Raw genomic sequence first — 19803 nt, forward strand, 5'->3', positions numbered from 1 at the left:
TCGTGGTCAGTTCTACGATCTCTCTTTAAGGAGATCACTGTCACTTTGGAAAACTGATTCCTCTAAGGCACAGCAGTTGATGCCAGGAAGTCTGAATTAGTGGTTAACAATACCTATTTAAGTTTCTGCCGGCGCCGCGGCTCACTAGGCTAATCCTCCGCCTAGCGGCGCCGGCACACCGGGTTCTAGTCCTGGTCGGGGCGCTGGATTCTGTCCTGGTTGCCCTCTTCCAGGCCAGCTCTCTGCTGTGGCCCGGGAGTGCAGTGGAGGATGGCCCAGGTGCTTGGGCCCTGCACCCCATGGGAGACCAGGAGAAGTACCTGGCTCCTGCCTTCAGATCAGCGCGGTGCGCCAGCCGCGGCGGCCATTGGAGGATGAACCAACGGCAAAGGAAGACCTTTCTCTCTGTCTGTCTCTCTCTCTCACTGTCCACTCTGCCTGTCAAAAAAAAAAAAAAAAAAAAAAAGTTTCTGACATCATTCTTTAAAGGATGCCAGAATATTTTAAAACAACAACATTCTCTCCTTAAGTCTTCAGTTTCATTTCAGAATCTGCAAAATTGAAACAGAGGTGTTTGGAGAATATGATTCCACCAGTGGGGAATGCATGAATGGGACTGGCAAGAGGAGGGTCTTGAAATCCACAACTCCAGGGTGCCAGGTCCTCTCTGTACCTCCTCTTCGAAGGACAGTCATTCCGGCACCACCACAGTCAGTTTTGTTACTGTTGTTGCCATAATTGAATCCTACCCTCAAGTGCGTTTTTATTTGCTTAACTTTGCTGCTGTAAACTGAGTCTTCAAAAATATACTAAAGGAAAGTTTATGTCACCATTAGAAATGGGAAAGATATCACAGGCAATAAATGGAAAGTCACACCAAAACACATTCACCGGAAATAGGACAAGGGTGCTGTGTGCCTGCAGCGCACTGGGCTTTGAGACTGTCGTGGCACAGAGCTGATGCTTGCCCTTTAAGATGATTACGACCCAGAAAACTGAAGAGGAAATGACCTTCACAGTGAGTCAGTGTTTCTATGCTGTGCTCCGTCTCTGCAAGGCAGGGAGCAGGGGGAGTCACACAGCCGCCCCTCCCCCATCCCCTCCAGATCCTCCAGTCCTCGTCCCTCCACCAAGAGGGTCTGTTTTACTCACCGCCTGGGTCTCGTGTGTGCCTGGGGCTCCCACAAGCACGGTGGCAGGTCTTCCTGCGCTGTTCCGGCCATCGCCACGGGCATCTCCAGCTCTTGCCATCAAGGGTGGAGACTTAGGGGAAGTCTCCTGAAACGTGGCCACCTACACAAAGTGATAGATGACACGTCAGCGCCTGGCAAGGGGGCTGCTGTCCCGTAACTTCCAGAGCCTGGCGTGGGGATTTACATTTTTATTTATTTATTTATTTCTGAACATCAGAGACACAGAGAGGGAGAGACAGACAGACACAAAGGCAGAGAAAGAAAGAGAAAGAGAGATCTTCCATCTGCTGGTTTGCTCCCCAACGGCCCATAACAGCCAGGCCTGGGGCAAGCTGAAGGAAGCCAGGAGCTTGGCACTCCATCAGTCTCTCAAGTGAGAAGCAGGGACTCAGCGTTGAGCCACCATCTCCTGTCTCCCAAGGTGCCAAAGCTAGACTGGGACTGATTCGGGATGCGGGCACCCTAAGCGGTGTGTTACCTGCTGTGCCATGCACCGCCCCGGCCCGAGATTTTACCTAGAGCAAAGAGCTAGCTCAATGCAGTCAGAAATGAACAAGGTAGAGGTGTTGGAAAGGGAAGCAAAGAAACTGAAGGCTGCCCTGGCCAGCAGAAGCCAAGGGCGGAGCAAATCCGGAGCACAGGGCACTGCAGGGAAACTCAAAGCATGCAGCTTGCCCAGAAACTCCAGGAAGCCAGGCACCTCCCAGCCGAAAGCTGGTACAGGGTGGGTCTGGCTGGGGAAGGGAAAAGGAAAGGGAAAGGGAAGACAAGGCTGGGCCTGGGCCAGGATTCTGGGAGCTGAGCCTTCCCAAGTGGGAGGGGCTCCTCCGGGCCAGTGCTGTGCAGCCCCAGGAAAGCTCCTAAGGGACAACCAGGCCCATGGAGGTGGCCAGGAGGCAAGACCCCCGCGGGGTGAATGGTGGACCAGCACCCGCCACATGGACAGGTGAAGCCACAAAGACCCAGGCAGCCTGAGTCCACCACCCAAAGCTGTCTCTTGAGGCAAAGGCAGGTGGGAAGAGCCTGCTGGCAAGGAGGGTCCCCCGAGGGACCTGGGGTGAGGTGGGCGCCCCCCACGCACTCCCTGGCCTCCTGGCTTTCCGATCTGCTCCCAAGGAGCCGGAGAATCCCAGGGGCCATTCGGCACTGCAGGCCTGGCCCTTCCTCTTGCAGTCATCTGGGGACTGAATCAGTGGATGGATGATCAATCTCTCTCCCTCTTTCTGTCACTCTGCCTTTCAAATAAATAAATATCTTTTTTTCAAAAAGGAGAAAAAATGTTATGTCTACAATAATGAAAAGAAATCTGGTACAACACACTGAAATTCAAATGGACTTTTTTTTTTTAAGATTTATTTATTTGAAAGGCACAGTTACAGAGAGGCAGAGGCAGTGGCGGGGGTGAGGGGGTGGTGTCTTCCAACTGCTGGTTCACTCCCCAAATGGCCACAACGGCCAGAGCTCAGCCAATCTGAAGCCAGAAGCATGGAGCTTCTTCCGGGTCTCCAATGTGGGTACAGGGATCCAAAAACTTGGGCCATCTTCTACTGATTTCCCAGGCTATAGCAGAGAGCTGGATCAGAAGTGGAGCAGTGGGGAACTGAACTGGCACCCATATGGGATGCCAGCACTGCAGGAGGTGGCTTTACCTGCTATGCCACAGCGCCAGCCCCCTCAAGCTGACTTTAAAGGAAGAATGTTCCTGCAGATAGAGGAAAGTATCCTAATGACATGATGACCAGTTCTCCAGGATGATTCAAAAACATTGACTGGTATGCATCCAATAACAACATATTAAAATATATAAAGCAAAAAACTGACAACAGTAAAAGGAGAAACAGACAAACCCACAGTCACAGGAAGGCACTTTAACAGACTTCTCCAAATAACGGAAAAGGCACGTGAAACAACAAACAGTAACAAAACAGCCAGAATGTGGAGGATCTGAGCAAATTGACCTGCAAGTTTATCCTCACTGGCACACCAGGCTCCACAGGCACGGAATGCAGGGCGCAGGAAATGCACGTGCGGAATCTGTCACCACTGACCCTATTCCAGGCCAAACACAGGTTCTTAACAAGCTTCAAAGGACTCAAATCACTGTAACTCTGCTCTCTGATGGCAGCCGAATTAGGTTGAAATCCCTAAGCAAAAGGCATCTAGAAAATCCCCAAGTTCAGAGGCAAAGAAGTAGAAATGGAAATTAGAAAGTATGTCGAATTGCGTGCTAAGAGAGCAAAATCTGTGGAATGCAACTAAAGAAGCCACAAAAATGTGTAGCCTTCTATACATGTATCTGACATCTTCATGCTTTTTGCATGGTCATATAAATACACATACACACTAAGAAAGAAAGATCAAAAGGAAATTCATATTAACTGGGATTATTTCTGGGTGGTGAAATTACAGATCGATATTTCTTTCATTTTAGTGGGAGCAGATTCCAAATTATCTAAAACAAAGCCACAATTTTGTACACGAGATCAACGCGGAAGCCCTTGAATGGAGGGAGGCCAGTGTCGGCCCAGATTTCTGGGGAAGGCTAGGGGGTCCCTGGGCTCAGCCTAGCGTGGCTCAGGGCGGGGGACTCTGCAGCTGACCCGCTGTCAGGCTGCAGTGTCATGGCACATTCCCAGGTCACTGAGACTCATGAGAGAAATGATTAACTTGGAAGGAACTCTTGGGCGGAGACTAACTTCCTGTTTCTGTCCCAATCCCGGGGAGGCCCCGCAGAGACCACAGATACACACATTCAATGTCACGTTTCACGGGGCGGGGAGGGGGGTTAACCCAGGCTCTCTTCCGTCCTTTCCACTGTGCCAGGGGAACCTTTCCATGCTTAATAACTTTGTCCCTAACTAAGTATAAAAACACCACCTGGTAACAGTGGAAAATGGAGGGGAATGCAAAACAAAACAGTTTAGGAAGAAAGTCAAGTCCCCTATCACCCACTACTGACTCAGGCAGTACTTCCTTTCCTGGGGCCTATGTCATATTGTGCCTGTTTCGGCCTGTTTGACAGCATGCTGGTTTTTTGTCCGGGGCTTACCAGGATCTCAAATTTCCTCTTTTGAGCTACAGAAGCTGGTTCCTGACTGCCTGGGCTTCTGGAAATCAGAATGCTTCGCTTTGCCTTGTTTCCTTTTGTAAAGAAGACGAAGAACTGTGGTAAAAGCTTTGCCCTGGAGAAAGTCCACGTACCAGAGAGAGGCTCAACACAGGTGCCCAAAGAAACCCTGGCCTTGGCCTGGCCCTGCCGGCCTGAGCAGGTGCAGCCAATGTGCGCAGCCAGCAGCCTCCACCCAGCTGCCACGCTGCATGATCACGTCCCAGTAACGCGCTGAGAGGCGGAGGACACAAGGTTGATCATGCGGCCTCTGCAGCTGCCCCTGGCTGAGTGTGAACCTCTTTGCCACTGACCGTCAGACTGCAGGGAGCAGGGGCAGGCCGAGGGACCTGTGTTTCTGGAGTTTAGTGGCAGGATGGCCACGTGTGAGCGGCTGAGCCTCTCTGCGCCTCCAGTGCCCCACGGTGAGACTCCCTGCCTCCGAGGGTTGTTGTAAGACACTAGCTCTCTGCCCTCTCAGAGTTCACGGCCGACCAGGCAGGGCAGACAGACCCAGAAAGAGGAAGCAGCAAGGTGGTAAGCGTGTGGCACGGCCCTCCTTGGGCTCCAGTTGCCACAATCTAGTTGAGACTGTGAGAGAGCTGCATCCCAAGAAGCCACAGCACATGAGTAGGGGACCGGGGCCACCCGCTGCTGCAGGAGATAGCTCCACAGCCTCCCAGCCACACACCTCCATCAACAGAGAGAACCGCAGCCTGGCCCGCACCGTCCACTCAGCAGGAGCTCCGCTCTGTGCAGCCATCCAGCAGCACTGAGCACAGAGGTCACTCCGCGGGCAGCGTGCCTCTGAACGCCTCCCCCTGGACCAACAGACACGGTTGGCCTCCATCCCAACTGACAAGGGCTTGGCGAGAACAAGAAACCTCCAGAAGATGATTTCCCGGCAGCCACGCTGGCCTTGTGAATTCTCTTTTCTTAGACGCCCAGTTTCTGGGAATCCTCACTTGCTCCTTTTTAACATATGTGTATTTCAAAATAAATGGCACAGCTTTCGGCCAGCTCATGTTGCAATACCACCAGACAGGATTCCTACACATCTGAGGCCTACTTTGTAAAGCTTTCTCCAGCAATGGAACACATGCTAACTCAGAGCTACAACCCAAAGGTTATTATTATTATTTTTTAGATCTTTATTTATTTGATGTGCAGATACAGCCCAGCCCACAGTCATTAGTTCTGCCAGAGGATGTATCCTCCAACTCCTCGTTCACTTCCCAAAAGCCTTCAATAGCCAGGGCTGGGCCAGGCCCAACTTGGGAGCCCAGAACCCGATCCAGGTCTTCCACGTGGGTGGCAGGGACTCACATACTTGATCCAGCACTGCTGCCTCCCGTGGTCTGCGTTCCAAGGAGGCTGCACTTGGAAGCAGGGCCGGGACTTGAATCCAGGAACTGCAATGCTGGGATGTGGGCGCCCTCAGCAGCATCTTAACTGCTGTGCCAAATGCCTATCCCTCAAAGTGTTTTTTTTTTAAATTTTTTTGTTTTTTTAAACAATGAGCTCTCTGTACTCAGACCACTTCACAAGTAATTCTGCAGTTGATACTTTCTGCACACAGACTGGAAACAAGTCCAAATGTAAAAGCAAGGTCAGGTCCCCTGGCTCTGGTGACAGGGAATCTGGTGCAGTCCTGCTCCTGTCCTGACCCTCCCTCCCCAAACTCTTCATTTCCTGAAAGGTGAGTTTCTAAGCAGAAGCCTCCCCACCCTCTTAAAGTTCACTGCTTTGACTCACAGAGTATGGGCACATGGAAGGAGCTACTTTAGGCTTCAGTGCAGAACTGTCAGGGCACAGCTCCCCTTTCTCTGGCGCTGTGGATCAGCACCCTTCAGGATGCGGTTGCCCTCTGCCAACTCCCCTGCACATACAGCAAGAACGAGAGGGACGCTTTGGTTGTTTGAGCAACTGAGACTGCCGGTCAGCTGGTACTGGAGCATGGCCCAGCCCTAGAATTTAACTGGTGCAGTAAAAGTGTGGGTAAGAAAAGCATTCAGGGCTGGCATTCAGGTTCCTGTCCTGGCTGCTCCACTTCCAATTCAGTTCCCTGCTAATGTGCCTGGGAAAGCAATGGAAGATGGCTCAAGAGCTTGGGATCCTGCACACCACCTGGCTTTGGCCTGACCTAGTCCCAGCCATTGCAGGCATCTGGGGAGTGAACCAGTGGATGGAAGATCTCTGCATCTCTCCCTTTCTTTTGACACTCTGCATTTCAAACAAATAAATAAATAAATAAATCTTTAGAAAGAAAGGAACGCAGGCCGGTGCCACGGCTCACTAGGCTAATCCTCCACCTGCGGCGCCGGCACCCCGGGGTTCTAGTCCCGGTCGGGGCGCCGGATTCTGTCCCGGTTGCCCCTCTTCCAGTCCAGCTCTCTGCTGTGGCCCGGGAGTGCAGTGGAGGATGGCCCAAGTGCTTGGGCCCTGCACCCGCATGGGAGACCAGGAGAAGTACCTGGCTCCTGGCCTCAGATCATCACGGTGCGCCGGCCGCAGTGCGCCGGCCGCAGCGGCCATTGGAGGGTAAACCAATGGAAAAGAAAGACCTTTCTCTCTGTCTCTCTCTCTCTCTCACTGTCTACTCTGCCTTTCAAAAGAAAGGAAGGGAGGAAGGGAGGGAGGGAGGGAGGGAGGGAGGGAGGAAGGAAGACCCTGAGTACATGAGGAGACCGGGGCCCATGGAGGTGAGCTGGGTGAGGCCAGACGGTGGGAGGCACGGCTCAGAGGATTAGGGTGTCTGCGCCTGGAAGCTCCTCACGCCCCCTCCACCAGTCAGGACTTTCGACAGCTGACACCCCTCACGTTCAGGGACCCCTCTCAGCAAAGACAAGTCACTACCATTTGTTTTTCAGGGACTGCAAAACTAGCTATTTATGGAATTATGATTTAAAATAAATTAACATATGGCAACATTCTCTGTCGACTCCAAACTTAGAAGCAATCCATACAAGAAGATATTAACGTCCTAAAAAGGAAACAAGGCAGAGAGACACACAGCTGGGAGACCCACAGGCCCACCTAGTTTCCACCTGTGCAAGCTGGGGAGCCAGGTTTGGTGGCGTCATCCCCCCCACTTGTCCCCACACCAGAACCACGGCCGTCTCAGCCCAGTCCACAGTCATCGTTTCTGCCAGCATCACCTTTCTACAGGAAGCCACACTTGCATAAAGAAAGATGATGTTAGAGCACCTTTAATCATGGGTGCGTACCTCAGGCAGGCCAGGGGACATTCTCTGCAATGACCTCATTCCCAGGGACCTCGGCTCTCAGCTCTGCCTCTGATTTCCAACCCGTGGAAGGGAAATGCTCAGAGCCCATTGACCGGGGGTTCATTCAAAACAAACACGCTCCCTGGGCACCTGCAAGCACACGGGAGGCCCGTCCTGGGCTGCTGGAGCATCACAGTACACATGATGGGAACAGCTTCACTTTTTAGTAGGAGGCCATCAACTCATGACTTGCTTTTGAAATGAGGAGTCTAAAGTGAAAAATCAATCCCTGAAAAAAAATATAGGACAGAGTAAAAGAAAAAGCTGAAATGCCAAAAAACCAAAAACCCACAACTGGGTTTTTTCTTTAAAAACCCCAGGACGTCAGGCAACACCCCAGTGAAGATTGTTCCACGACTCCCACGCATGTCACCGTTTCCTCTGTGTTGCAATTCCCCTTCTTTTCCTGTAACACAAACCTCGGAACACTAAATGGTCAGCTCCACTGCCTTGTGACCTTCTAACCCAAAGACACGCTTTCACTTTCAATTCTCACAGCAGATGGACGATGCTGAAGTGCCCCTGCCCTCTCCCGCCCAGTGTCCGCTCCCTACCTAAATGGCTGTCGTTACCAAGGAAACCTTTTAGATTCTCTCCCCCCTCCCGAGAAAAGCACACCTGATACTAAAGTCCAGCAAACACCATCTCCAGCAACGCCAGAGCCTGCTGTACACAACACAGGCTTTCCAAACATTCTGTCCACTACAGTCATGCACGGAGGCACAGTACACGGATACTTATTTATGGAATTAAAATAAGGTACAGTGAAGCCACCATTCACCCAACCTCAGATTGCACCATGTCCACTAGAACAGGCTCCACCCACCTGGTTGTAATCCTCAGCTTAGCCTGAAGACCTCCCACAAACCCACGAACACTGAGCACTGTCTCTGGGTTCACCTGAACGAGGTTCATTGTGGTGAATGTAATCTGCCGCTTCCTAAGGCTGGTTTTGCAAGGGACAAGGACACTTACACAGTGTCTGTTGCCAGTGACCTTTTGGACATTCAAGAACAAAGCGATACCATGAGTGACACGGCTCCACCATTGTTCAAGTTGCCCCAAGAGTGAGGAACCCCCAGGAGGCTGACCCCAAGCCTGTTCTCAGACACAGCAGGACACACATGCATGTTGGCCACTCCAGCTGGGCCCTCCTTCCCCTGCTGCAGAAGCCACACAAGTCTCTGCTTCCACTGCTGCCTATTTGTTTTTCTTGCTTTGTTTTCAATTCCTCCAGGAATTTAAACCAACAAATAATGCCAGTCTCAGATTCCTCAGACACACTAGAAAAGTACAGACAGCTCCCTCCAGAGAAAACAGCAGATGAATCGAACTCTTAAGAATTATTTGAAGCTTTTAATTTCCACTAACATTTGCTTTAGGGATCTGACAGCTCTTAATCCCTCAGAAACTCAAAGCAGGGGCCTGCATTGTGGCTCAGTGGGTTAAATAGCTGCCTGCAACGCCAGCATCCCATGTGAGCCCTGGTCCAAGTCTCAGCTGTTCCACTTCCCATCCAGCTCCCTGCTAATGCACCTGGGAAAGCAGTGGAAGATGGTCCATGTACTTGGGTCCCTGCCAACCATGGGGGAGACCCAGATGGAGTTCCAGGTTCCTTGCTTTGGACTGGCCCAGCCCTGGCTGTTGTGGCCACTTGGGAAGTGAATCTGCAGATGGAAGACTGATACCTCTCTCTCTCTCTCTCTCTCTCTCTCTCTCTCTCTCTCCCCCTGCCTTTAAACAAAGAAATTAATCTCTCAAAAAAAAAATAAATAAATAAATAAAAGCCAGAAAAGTCAGCCAGTGCTTCCTCTCATGTAGTCTGAACCCCAGACAGGCAGCCACTCTGCCTATAAACAAAGGGATGCAAATAGAGGCAATCGGCTGGGACACGATGGAAGTGAGCACCCTTTCACAGCTGCCCAAGCCTTCGGGAAGCCACGTGTCAGAGTCAACCATCTCCCAGGAAACCCTGTTCAGAGTGCACACAGAGCCAGGGCAGACTCTGCTGGAACCCTGGATGTTGGGGTGGAATGGAACGCTGGCCAATGTACCCATTTGAGAGGGGCGGAAATGAAGGCCCTGGCGAGCACACAGATTTGTCTGCCACAACCAGATCTAGAACCCAGGTCTCCTGGCACCAAGGCAAGTGCTGCTTTGGTTTCTTCTGGCCAGAACAGCTCTTCTGAAGCGGAGAGTATCCCCAACCCCCAGAGGGAGGAAAAGGGCAGTGGTCCCACCTCTCAGCCCATCTCTCCCCGCAGTGAAATCCTGGGGCCCTTCGCCCCCACCCCTCTCTGAGGGAGAGGCAGTCTCCTCTTCTTTCACACTGACTGACAAGTCAGTGAAGTACACACCCAGGCTGTCTGGGTCCAGTCACCGCCACCATGTGCGCGTCCCTTTTCATGGCTGTAAAATACCGATAACAGCTGCAGTGGCCTTACTGGCTGGCTGTGAGGCTTTAGCGAGCTGAGAACAGCACCGGTCATACAGCAAGCACACACGGGAGGCCTGGCCAGGACTTCCCTCTGGTCCGCTCGGAGCCCAGCACTCACTACGAGGGATGGGGTCCATCCCGTTAGTCACTGAGTGTCCAGCACAGGGAGCAGGTGGGTAAAACCCACAGGAGGAATGGACCTGGTCCAGGGCACTGCTGACAGCAAGGGCTCCACCCGTGCTCACGTGATCCACACACTCCCTTAGAGAGTGTCACTTACCAAGTGGATTAGTGGGTGAATTCAGGTTTGCATCACCAACACTGGCTCTTGCTCTAAGGCATCACTATTAGCTGCTGTCTCCAAAAGATTAGCTCAGTCCCAGCTCTCAGTGTCAAGGCACTGTCTTTGCAACTGTTAGCTCCCTAACCCCTTCTGCTTGGTGACCATGCCCCCAAAAGGGCCTTGGAGGGGAAGGCTGCCCACAATGATTGACTGACATTTTCCTGAGTTTATCTGCTCTTTGATTTTTTTTTTAAAGTTTAGTTATCTATTTGAAAGGCAGAGAGAGAGAGAGAAGAGAGAGAGAGAGAGAGAGAGATCTTTTATCCACTGGTTCATTCCCTAGTAGCCACAATGTCCCACTGGTTCACCCCCCAAATGGCCACAATGGCCGGGGCTAGTCCAGGCCAAAGTCAGGAGCCTGGAACTCCATCTGGGTCTCCCGCATGGGTGCAGGGGCCCAAGTACTTCAGCCACCTTCAGCTGCCTTCCCAGGCACATTAGTAGGGAGCCACATGGGAAGCAGAGCCTCCACAATGAACTGGCACTCACATGTGAAGCCAGCAACACAGGCAACACTGGGCTCTTCACTTGGGAGTCACACCTGAGTGTGAGCTCAGTAGGAAGAGCCTGGAACTGTGAGAGAGCTGGCGTGCTGCATTAGTGGCCGGGTCACAGGACACGTGTTACTGCTGGAAAGTAAGTGTCTGGGGCTTCTCAAGTGAAAGTGCTCCATGACATCACAACACCCATATTAGTCACTGCAGAAGCTGGACTTCGAGTTTGGCTGTTAGCAAACAATCACTCTGCTCACTGCTGGCCAGTGAGCAGGGTGCTGGGACACAGCTATCAGAGCTCAGCCAGCGTCTCAGGGTGCACTTCAAGCCGGCACACCCCGGGGCCACAGCAGCCCTCATCCTGGTAGAGTGAGGTGCAGCTCATGGCACAGGCCGGCCCAACCAGGCAAGATCCGCCTGAGCCACCAGCCCCTCTCACTCTGTGACCTGCAGACAGCTTCTCAGAGCAGGAGGAGGGAAGGGCACATCCAGCCGGGAGCCAGCTGATGGCCGTGTAAGAACATGGCCCTCTGGAGCAAGCTTTTCCTGGGCCGAGAGCTCCAAATAGACACCCCCACCCCACCCCCACCGCCACCAAATCCTGTGCCTCCCAAGTGTGCAAACTCCTAAACAGGGGAACTTGTCTTCCCCAGGTGAACAGGGAAGAACCCCTTTCAAGACCTCTGGGTCACAGCCTGACGGTGCAGAACAGACCAGCAAGAAAACATGCCCAAGGCTCTTTCCCTCTCCAGGGGCTTCTAGCATATTTTGTACCTGCAGATCCGAGCCCCTGAGACCACAGCCACCCTCCCTTCACTCTTCGGGGTCTTTTGTTCCTGCTCCCAGGTTGCCAAGAAAGACTAGACTGGCCCCATATCCATCCCTTGAGGCTCCTGATGAAGAATGCTGTGTACCTGGGAGGCCCGCACTCATCCAACGTAGAGCAGGTGCTGTGGGCTGGGCAGATTTCTTCCACACTGCTCTGGGCCTTGGGTGTTTCCTCTGGAAGTTGAAAACTACAATCTCTGTCCTCAGAATGTTTCACACATCAAGACAGGGCTGAGAAAGCTTAACAAAGAGGTCACGAGTGAGCTTTTTCTTGCACATTACTAATGATAGGGGGAAGGGGGGTCCTCAACAGTTTTCCATGCCTTAGAATAAAATTCCAAGTCCTCACCCAGCTCAGGAGGCAGTGCTTGGCCTGAGCCTGGCTCACTCTCGGGCTCCTCTCTGTACCTTCCTGCACGGGCCACTCATCAGCTTCTCCCTCATTCCACACACCCAGCTCTTTCCCACCTCGGGGTCATCCATCATGCTGCTCCCTGCACTGGCATGAGACATCACTTTCTTCCACTCCCAGTCCTAGTTGTAAAGACTCCTTCCTGGAGAGGCGTCCCAGAACCCCCTAATCCTAGTACATCTGCTGCTTCAGTGACAGCACTTACCCCAATTGCCAATTGTCTTTTATTTGTGTATGTATACCCCACTCCCACTATAAACTGAATGTTTGTGCCCCCTCCCCTCCAAGCACAAGTTCATAGACTGAGGTCTTAAATCCCCAACATGACGGTATCTGGAGGTGGGGCTGCCGGGTTGGAGGATGTCGGGGTGGGGGAGCCCCATATGGGATCAGTGCCCTACACAAGAGATGTGAGAGAGACTCTCACTCTCTCTGCCTCATGAGCACACAGCAATAAGGTGGCTGCATACGTGAACCAGGAAGACAGTCCTCACCAAACTCAATCTCACACTTCCAGGCTCTAGAACTGGAAGAAACAAATGGTAGATGCTCAAGCTACCCAGTCTGTAGGAGTTTGTTATAGCAGCTGAGCTGAGAGTCCCCAGAAGCCTGCAAGATCCATTTGACCAGAGGCTGGGTCTGTTCCATTCATTGCTATATCCCAAGTATGTAGGAGACTCCTGGCCCCAGCAAGACTTTGATAATAGTTGTTGAGTTACTGTGTTGCATAACAGAAGCCCCGAAGAACAAGCAAACAGCCCCTCAATACCAGGCAGGAGAACCAGCAAAGCACTTCCCATCCCTGAGGAGGCCGGAAAGGCAACTGCTGTGTCCTTCTCAGCAATGCTAAGGCATCCACAGGTCACTCAGTTGAGAGGATGCTTTTTCTGGCTGCTGAGTTCTCCTGACCCAGGCCTCTGGGAAGACTGGCAGATCTCCAGCAGAGGCGACGGCCACTGGGGTGTAAAGAGGAGGGAAGATGAGTAAGGAGTTTCAACAGCAGCAGTGCACTTAGATGGAGCCACTGCACTCTGATGGAATACTGTGTTAAGCTCTGTCGCTGTCCACTTGAGTCCTTGAGTCCCATGCTGGGCACTTCCAGGTCCCGTTTCTTTGTTCCCGACCCCTGGCATGCCTGTCTGGGAGAAGGCATGTTTTACTGCACCCAAGCTAACAATCTCTGAGACATCATTCATCTCAGAGAAAACATTATCCACCCTCAGAACGTTAGCCTGTACCATTATCAGGAGCTCCCGTCCTTTTATTTTCTTCAGTTGATGTTAGATCAAACCATCTAAGCCACGCTGAGGTTTATAAGTTCTGGGAGGAGAACCGGTGCAGTGGCATAGTAGGCTAAGCCTCTGCCTGTGGTGCCAGCATCTCATATGGGGTGCCAGCTCGAGTCCCAGCTGCTCCTCTTCCAATCCAGTCCTCTGCTTACAGCCTGGGAAGACAGTGGAAGATAGCCCAAGTGCCCTGGGCCCCTGTACCCAGGTGGGAGACTTGGAAGAAGCTCCTGGCTCCTGACTTCGGATCAGCCTAGCTCTGGCCGTGGCAGCCATTTGGGGAGTGAACCAGCGGATGGAAGATCTCTCTCTCTCTGTCTCTCCTCTCCATCTGTAACTCTCTCTCTCTCTCTCTTTCAAATAAATAAATAAATAAATAAATAAAATAAAAACAAGTTCTGGGAGGAAGCAGAGAAAGCAGAGGGAGCTCCCACTTTCACATCACAAGCAGACAGCTCTTTGGAAGCTGAGACCTGCATACAGAAATCTGGCCCTACATGGCACAAGGAAGCCAGTGTGCTACTCCAGGAGATGAGTGTGGGGAGATGCGTGGGGGAGAGGGCAGGGTGAGGCACTCACTGAGCAGTAGGGGCAGAGGTAAGAACAGGGCTTTATGATCGAGCATTCGGACTAGCAGTTAAGAAGCCCGCCTTCCACATCAGAGGACCTGGCTTCAGCTCCTTCCTCCGTCTCCTGATTCCAGCTTCCTGCTAATGCACACCCTGGGGAAACAGTGATGGCTCAAGCAGTTGGGGCCCTGGCACACCACATGGAAGACCTGGACAGGCTGCTGACTTAGGCCTGGCCCAGCCCTAGTCGTTGGGGACATTTAAGGAGAGAACAGCAGATGGGAGCCCGGCCTCTATCTCTCTGCCCCACACCCCATCTCCTCTTCCTCCTCTGAAATACATAAAAATAAAAATAAATAAGTAAAAAATAAATAGATAAATTTTAAAAATAAAAGAACAGGACTCTACTTCCAGTCGAGGGCACAGCACTCACTATTCGCTGAGTTAGGGCTATTGAACCTTGTCAAGCCTCAGTTGTCCCCTCTGCAAAATGGGGAAATGAGAACAACCACATAAGAGTCATTGGGAAGATTAAATGACCTGAAGAACAACAACAAAACCTGAAGACCGTAGGCCAGTGGGGCACACGGCAAGTCTATGCAAGCATCGGACATTTTTTTTAAGATTTATTTATTTATTTGAAAGTCAGAGTTACACAGAGAAAGAATGAGAAAGAGAGAGAGGTCTTCCAACCGCTGGTTCACTCCCCAATTGGCAGCAACAGCTGGAGCTGTGCTGGTCTGAAGCCAGGAGCCAGGAGCTTCTTCTGGGTCTCCCACGTGGGTGCAGGGGCCCAAGGACCTGGGCCATCTTCTACTGCTTTCCCAGGCCATAGCAGAGAGCTGGACTGGAAGTGGAACCACCGGGTCTCGAACTGGCGCCCATATGGGATGCCAGTGCTTCAGGCCAGGGCATTAACTCACTGCACCACAGTGCCGGCCCCATCATCTGCCATTGTTATTCGGCGTCTACAAGTCAGTGTCAAGTCTCAAGTCAGTCCATCCAGAGAGGAGTCGTCGCCCCCCTTACAGATGGAGAAGCTGAGGCCTGTGAGGATGAAGCACCCAGCAAAGGGACCAAAGGCGTCACAATCGTTCCCACCATAAGCATCAAAGCAAGGTGGTGTGTAACACACTTCATGGGGAGAAGCGCATCCAGCGCCCAGAGCCACCATGCAAGGCAAAGTATTCTCACAGAGGACTCAGGTAGACAGGGTCAGTGTCTTGGCCAAGGCCATGCAGTTAGGTTAGGAACAAGGTACGGGCTGGAATCCGGTTCAGACTCCTAAACCCCATGGGTTGTCGCCCCCCTCCCCCATTTCCTAGACCTCGCATCTCCCCCTGACACCACCAACTGCCTGACCGCATGTTAAATAGCAAACACTGGCTCTGTGAGATGGAGGCCAGGAGTGGCCCCCCACCTCGGTGGCTATCCCCAGAGAAAAGCCCAGCTTACCACACAGTTCCTTCTGCCAAAATTCAGTTTGGAGATCACAGCAATTTAGGAATACACTTACAGAAAGCACGCGAAGTTTAGTCACTAAACCTTTAATCTTTGGGGGGATTAGAACAGCATAAATATTTCCCAAGTAAGCCAGCATCTCCTAGAGCTGTTCCACGCTGGGAAGCGCTCCCTTAGCCAACGGCGTCTGCCTTCCCCACTGCACGCAGTCTGAAAGCACCTCCTGAACTACAGCATTCTCCAGGTCTTCTGACCCCAGCCTGTGTGGCGGCCACAGAACAACACAAGTGAAAGGGACAGCAACATTCTGAAACAAGTACACGAGGTGGCTTCGAAATGTTCATGGAAAAAAAAAAAAAACCTATGCATGGAGCTTAAGTTTTTTTGCAGGGGCCAGCGCTGTGTCACAATGGGTTAACACCCTGGCCTGAAATGCCGGCAACCCATATGGGCACTGGTTCGAGACCTAGCTGCTCCACTTCCGATCCAGCTCTCTGCTATGGCCTGGGAAAGCAGCAGCAGATGGGGCCCCTGCACCCATGTGGGAGACCTGGAAGAAGCTCCTGGCTTTGGCTTCAGATCGGCACAGCTCTGGCCATTGCAGCCAATTGGGGAGTGAACCACAGGACGGAAGACCTCTCTCTCTCTCTCTGTCTCTCCTCTCTCTGTGTAACTTTGACTTTCAAATAAATAAATAAATCTTCTAAAAAATTTTTTTGCACCAGAATAAACTTATCTTTAACTCCACTTTTTCCATGAGGTTTTTGAAGTACCCTCGTATATCAGGGGTGCATTGCCATGTTTTATTAATATTAATCTATTGATGGGACCAGCATTATGGCACAGCAGGTAAAGCCATTGCCTGCAATGCTGGCATCCCATCCATGTGGGTGCCGATTTGTGTCCAAGCTGCTCCACTTCTGATCAAGCTCCCTGCTAATGCACCTGAGAAAATAAGCAGAAGATGGGCTGGCGCCCCGGCTCAATAGGCTAATCCTCTGCCTGCGGCACTGGCACCCCGAGTTCTAGTCCCGGTCGGGGCACCGGATTCTGTCCCGGTTGCTCCTCTTCCAGTCCAGCTCTCTGCTGTGGCCAGGGAGTGCAGTGGAGGATGGCCCAAGTGCTTGGGCCCTGCACCCCATGGGAGATCAGGAGAGACACCTGGCTCCTGGCTTTGGATCAGCGCGGTGCGCCAGCTGCAGCGCACTGGCCACAGCGGCCACTGGAGGGTGAACCAACGGCAAAGGAAGACCTTTCTCTCTCTCTCTCTCACTGTCCACTCTGCCTGTCAAAAAAAAATTAAAAAAAAAAAAAAAGAAGCATTAGATGGCCCAAGTGCTTGGGCCCCTGCACACGTGTGGAAGACCCAGATGGAGTGCCTGGCTCCTGGCTTCAGCCTGCCTCAGCACTGGTCATCGCCAGTCATCTGGGGAGTGAACCAGGGGATGAAAGACATTCTCTCTCTCTCTCCATCCCTCACTGTTTCTCCCTCTGACTTTCAAAATGAATAAATATATTATTTTTAAAAATTATTACTCTCTCGAAACCTGGGGCTGACATGGTGCTTTACATTTTTCTATTTATTAGCCCTTGACATATTCTGGAGCAGGCATTGGGTGCCACAGTTAAGACACCATCTAGAGTGTCCACAACACATATCAGAATGCCTGGGTCCGAGTCTGGCTCCACTTTCAATTCCAGCTTCTGGCTAACATCCACCTGCGAGGCAGCAGGTGATGGCTCAAGAATTGAGTCCCTGCTACCCATGTGGGAAACCTGGATTGAGTTCCTGGCTCCTGGCTGGGGCGTAAACCAGCAGATGAAAGATCTCCCCTCTCTCTCTGCCTTTGAAATAAATGTAAGTAAATAACTAATGCATGGTTTTCTATAATGTGGAGAAAAATGACTCCTCAGAGAAACCAACTACAGAGTGGCCACTTACTAGTGAGTCAACTACTGATTTTAAGGGGCTGGAAGACAGAACTGACTGGCTAAGAAGTGCCTCCCTTGTCAGGGGAATCTGCCCCATGAAGCGGCCAAAGCAAGATCCCCTTGGAGTGGATCTCCCCCAGCTGGCTTGGTGTCCAGAGGCTGGGAGGACGGGGGTGATCTCTGTCCACGGGGTGGCCGGTGGTGGTTCCCGATAACACTCGAGTTTAAACAAGAATCCAAGCGAGTAAGTCTTGCCTTGACAAATTCTCTAGCACAGGCCAAGAATCATCAATGAATTGGGACGGCAATGGCTGCTCACCTCTCATCACAAGGGTCAAGCTGGCCCTCAGTGAGCATCCGTGTTTTCCTAGAATGAGCTCAGGTCTTGGGGACAGATGGAAGGAGGCCCTCTGAGTGACATGCAAGTGACTTCCCCAGGATTGCAAAGGATTCAGGTCTTGTGAAAGCTTCCAAAACGCCTCAGCACAAATGCAGATTTTACCTTTTCTAATTCCATCTTGCCTCAGTCTCCCAAGAAAGAGTCCTATGAGGAACTAGCAACTTAAACTTCAAGTCCTAGTTTATGTCTTGGGTATTGAACAAATATTGAATCCTTTTGGTAATTCTGTTTAAGAAAACACCAGGGATCACACATACACGATAAATACACTCCCCCTACCCCCATACCTACTTGACCTCACTATTTACATTCCTAATGTCTAAATGGAACAGGGCTGCTGCTCCCACCAAAGTGACTGTCACGAACTGGGGAGGTTCCGGCGGGGATGTAGGCATTGCCATTGGCAGGATCTGAGCTCCTCCACCCCCAGATTCTCCCTTGTCCTTGGTCACTGAAGAAAGAGCTGCTGTCACAGGGCCAAGAGTCAGGAGCAAAACAGGAAGAGCAGGGCGTGGTGGCAGGGGAGCCTCACACGTGTGGCCACACCAGTTCTGACAGCCTGTCCACGGCCCAGCTTTCCAGGAGGACATATCTGATGGGGGGGGGGGGGGGACATGGTGGTGGGGCAGAGGTCTCAAGATAAAGGGCCGCTTTCTCGGGTCAGGAAATCTATCCCCATCGCCCAGACAAACCTGGATTCCAGAGCCATGGCCTGGCCATCAGCCACGAGCTCCCACATCAGAGCAGCCACATCCCCAGGGGGAAGAAACCACGGCTTCACAGGGGAAGGAACCGGGGGGCCTCCCCTGGGGAAGGCAGCAGCAGGGCCAAAGAGCAGGGCAAGGGCCTTCAAGGGAGGCAGTTTCTGGACAAGCATCCCCGCCCCATCGTGGCTGTGCTGTTGCAGCCCCGCTGCACGGGTGGGAAAAAGAGCTGAGACTCGGACCCGTGTTTGACAGACACCAAATCCTCAAAAGTCAAACCTTCTCAGAACCTCTGAGCCACCCCGCTCCTCTTTTGGTTTAAAATCTGCCCTTTGCATTTGCTTGGCATGAGCAGTAGAAACCGGTCCCTTGTCAACCCCACTGCTTGCCTGGCTCACAGCTACCTGCAGCTGGACCGCTCCCCCGCCCCCAGGTGAGCATAGGCCCCTGGCCAGGTGCCTGCTGGCTTCTTCCAGGGCCTGGCCGGGATCTACTGGCTTCCCCGGCCCTGCCTGAAAATACAGAGCAAGCAGGACATTCTGAGAGGATGGCAACCTGGTATTCCTTAGCTTTCTCACAAAGCCCGCGTGCACAGCCCAGGCTTCTTAGGGCACGTGGGACAGCAGATCCCGACACCCATGGTCATCTCCCTCCTTGGGGGGACCCCGGCTCCAAGGCCGAGCAGGCGGGGCTTCGTGAAGGCCCCTGTCTGCCCTTCCTTCGCCTTGGTCTCCAGATCCCATTTTTGGCGGCAAACGACACGAAGGTGTGAGCTGACCACAGGTCAGCCCCACGTGTGGACACTATAACCCCGCCTTAGCCCCCGGTGAGGCGAGGGTATCCAGAAGCTCATGGAAGATGGAGCTAAATAAGTTTTCTGAGACTCATGCACATGAGGAGTCTTCAGAAAGTTCACGAAAAGTTGTTATGAAAAAAAACACACATGGCTTTCAAAAACTGCACCGAAATAAATTTTTAAAGAATATTTGTTTTTCCAAGAACGTTCTGAAACGCTCTGGGGAGCGAGTGCCTGACACCGTCAAGCATCCTTCCCCACCCCACCCCGGGGTGGGGGGGGTTCTGGGCCCTGTCCCGCAGCTGTCCCCGCACCTGTCCCCGGGCAGCGTGGCCGCCAGCCGCACGCAGATCCCGCCTCCCCGCGCCAACCCCCGCCGCAGCGCCGGCACTTACGTGGCAGCCAGGTCTGAGGAACTCCCTGCGGCCGGGAGCCAGGCCGGGCCAGCGTGCGGGAGCGCCGGGCGCCCGCAGCTCCGCAGGGGCAGGGCCGGCCCGGAACGGGAACTGGCGGGGAAGGCGGCGGGGCCGGGCCCCAGAGGCCGGCGCGTTCCTG

General features: G+C 52.6%; 1 protein-coding gene across 14 annotated transcripts in view; it reads right to left on the reverse strand.

Moving 5' to 3' along the window:
• The window catches only part of NOD1 (nucleotide binding oligomerization domain containing 1), a 48045-nt gene that overhangs the window by 27592 nt on the left and 650 nt on the right, over window positions 1–19803 (reverse strand). For 6 of the 14 annotated variants that reach the window (XR_016223003.1, XR_016223004.1, XR_016223006.1 and 3 more), the window contains exons 1-2: window positions 19644–19780; window positions 1153–1293 (exon numbers count right to left, since the gene is read on the reverse strand). The gene's annotated coding sequence lies outside the window, so the exon portion shown is untranslated. The other 8 variants (XR_016223005.1, XM_008261592.5, XM_051852873.3 and 5 more) reach the window with 7 other exon arrangements.

This window comes from Oryctolagus cuniculus, chromosome 16 (assembly GCF_051225735.1).
Source record: "Oryctolagus cuniculus isolate XC-2025 breed Fujian yellow rabbit chromosome 16, ASM5122573v1, whole genome shotgun sequence".
Lineage (NCBI taxonomy): Eukaryota > Metazoa > Chordata > Mammalia > Lagomorpha > Leporidae > Oryctolagus > Oryctolagus cuniculus.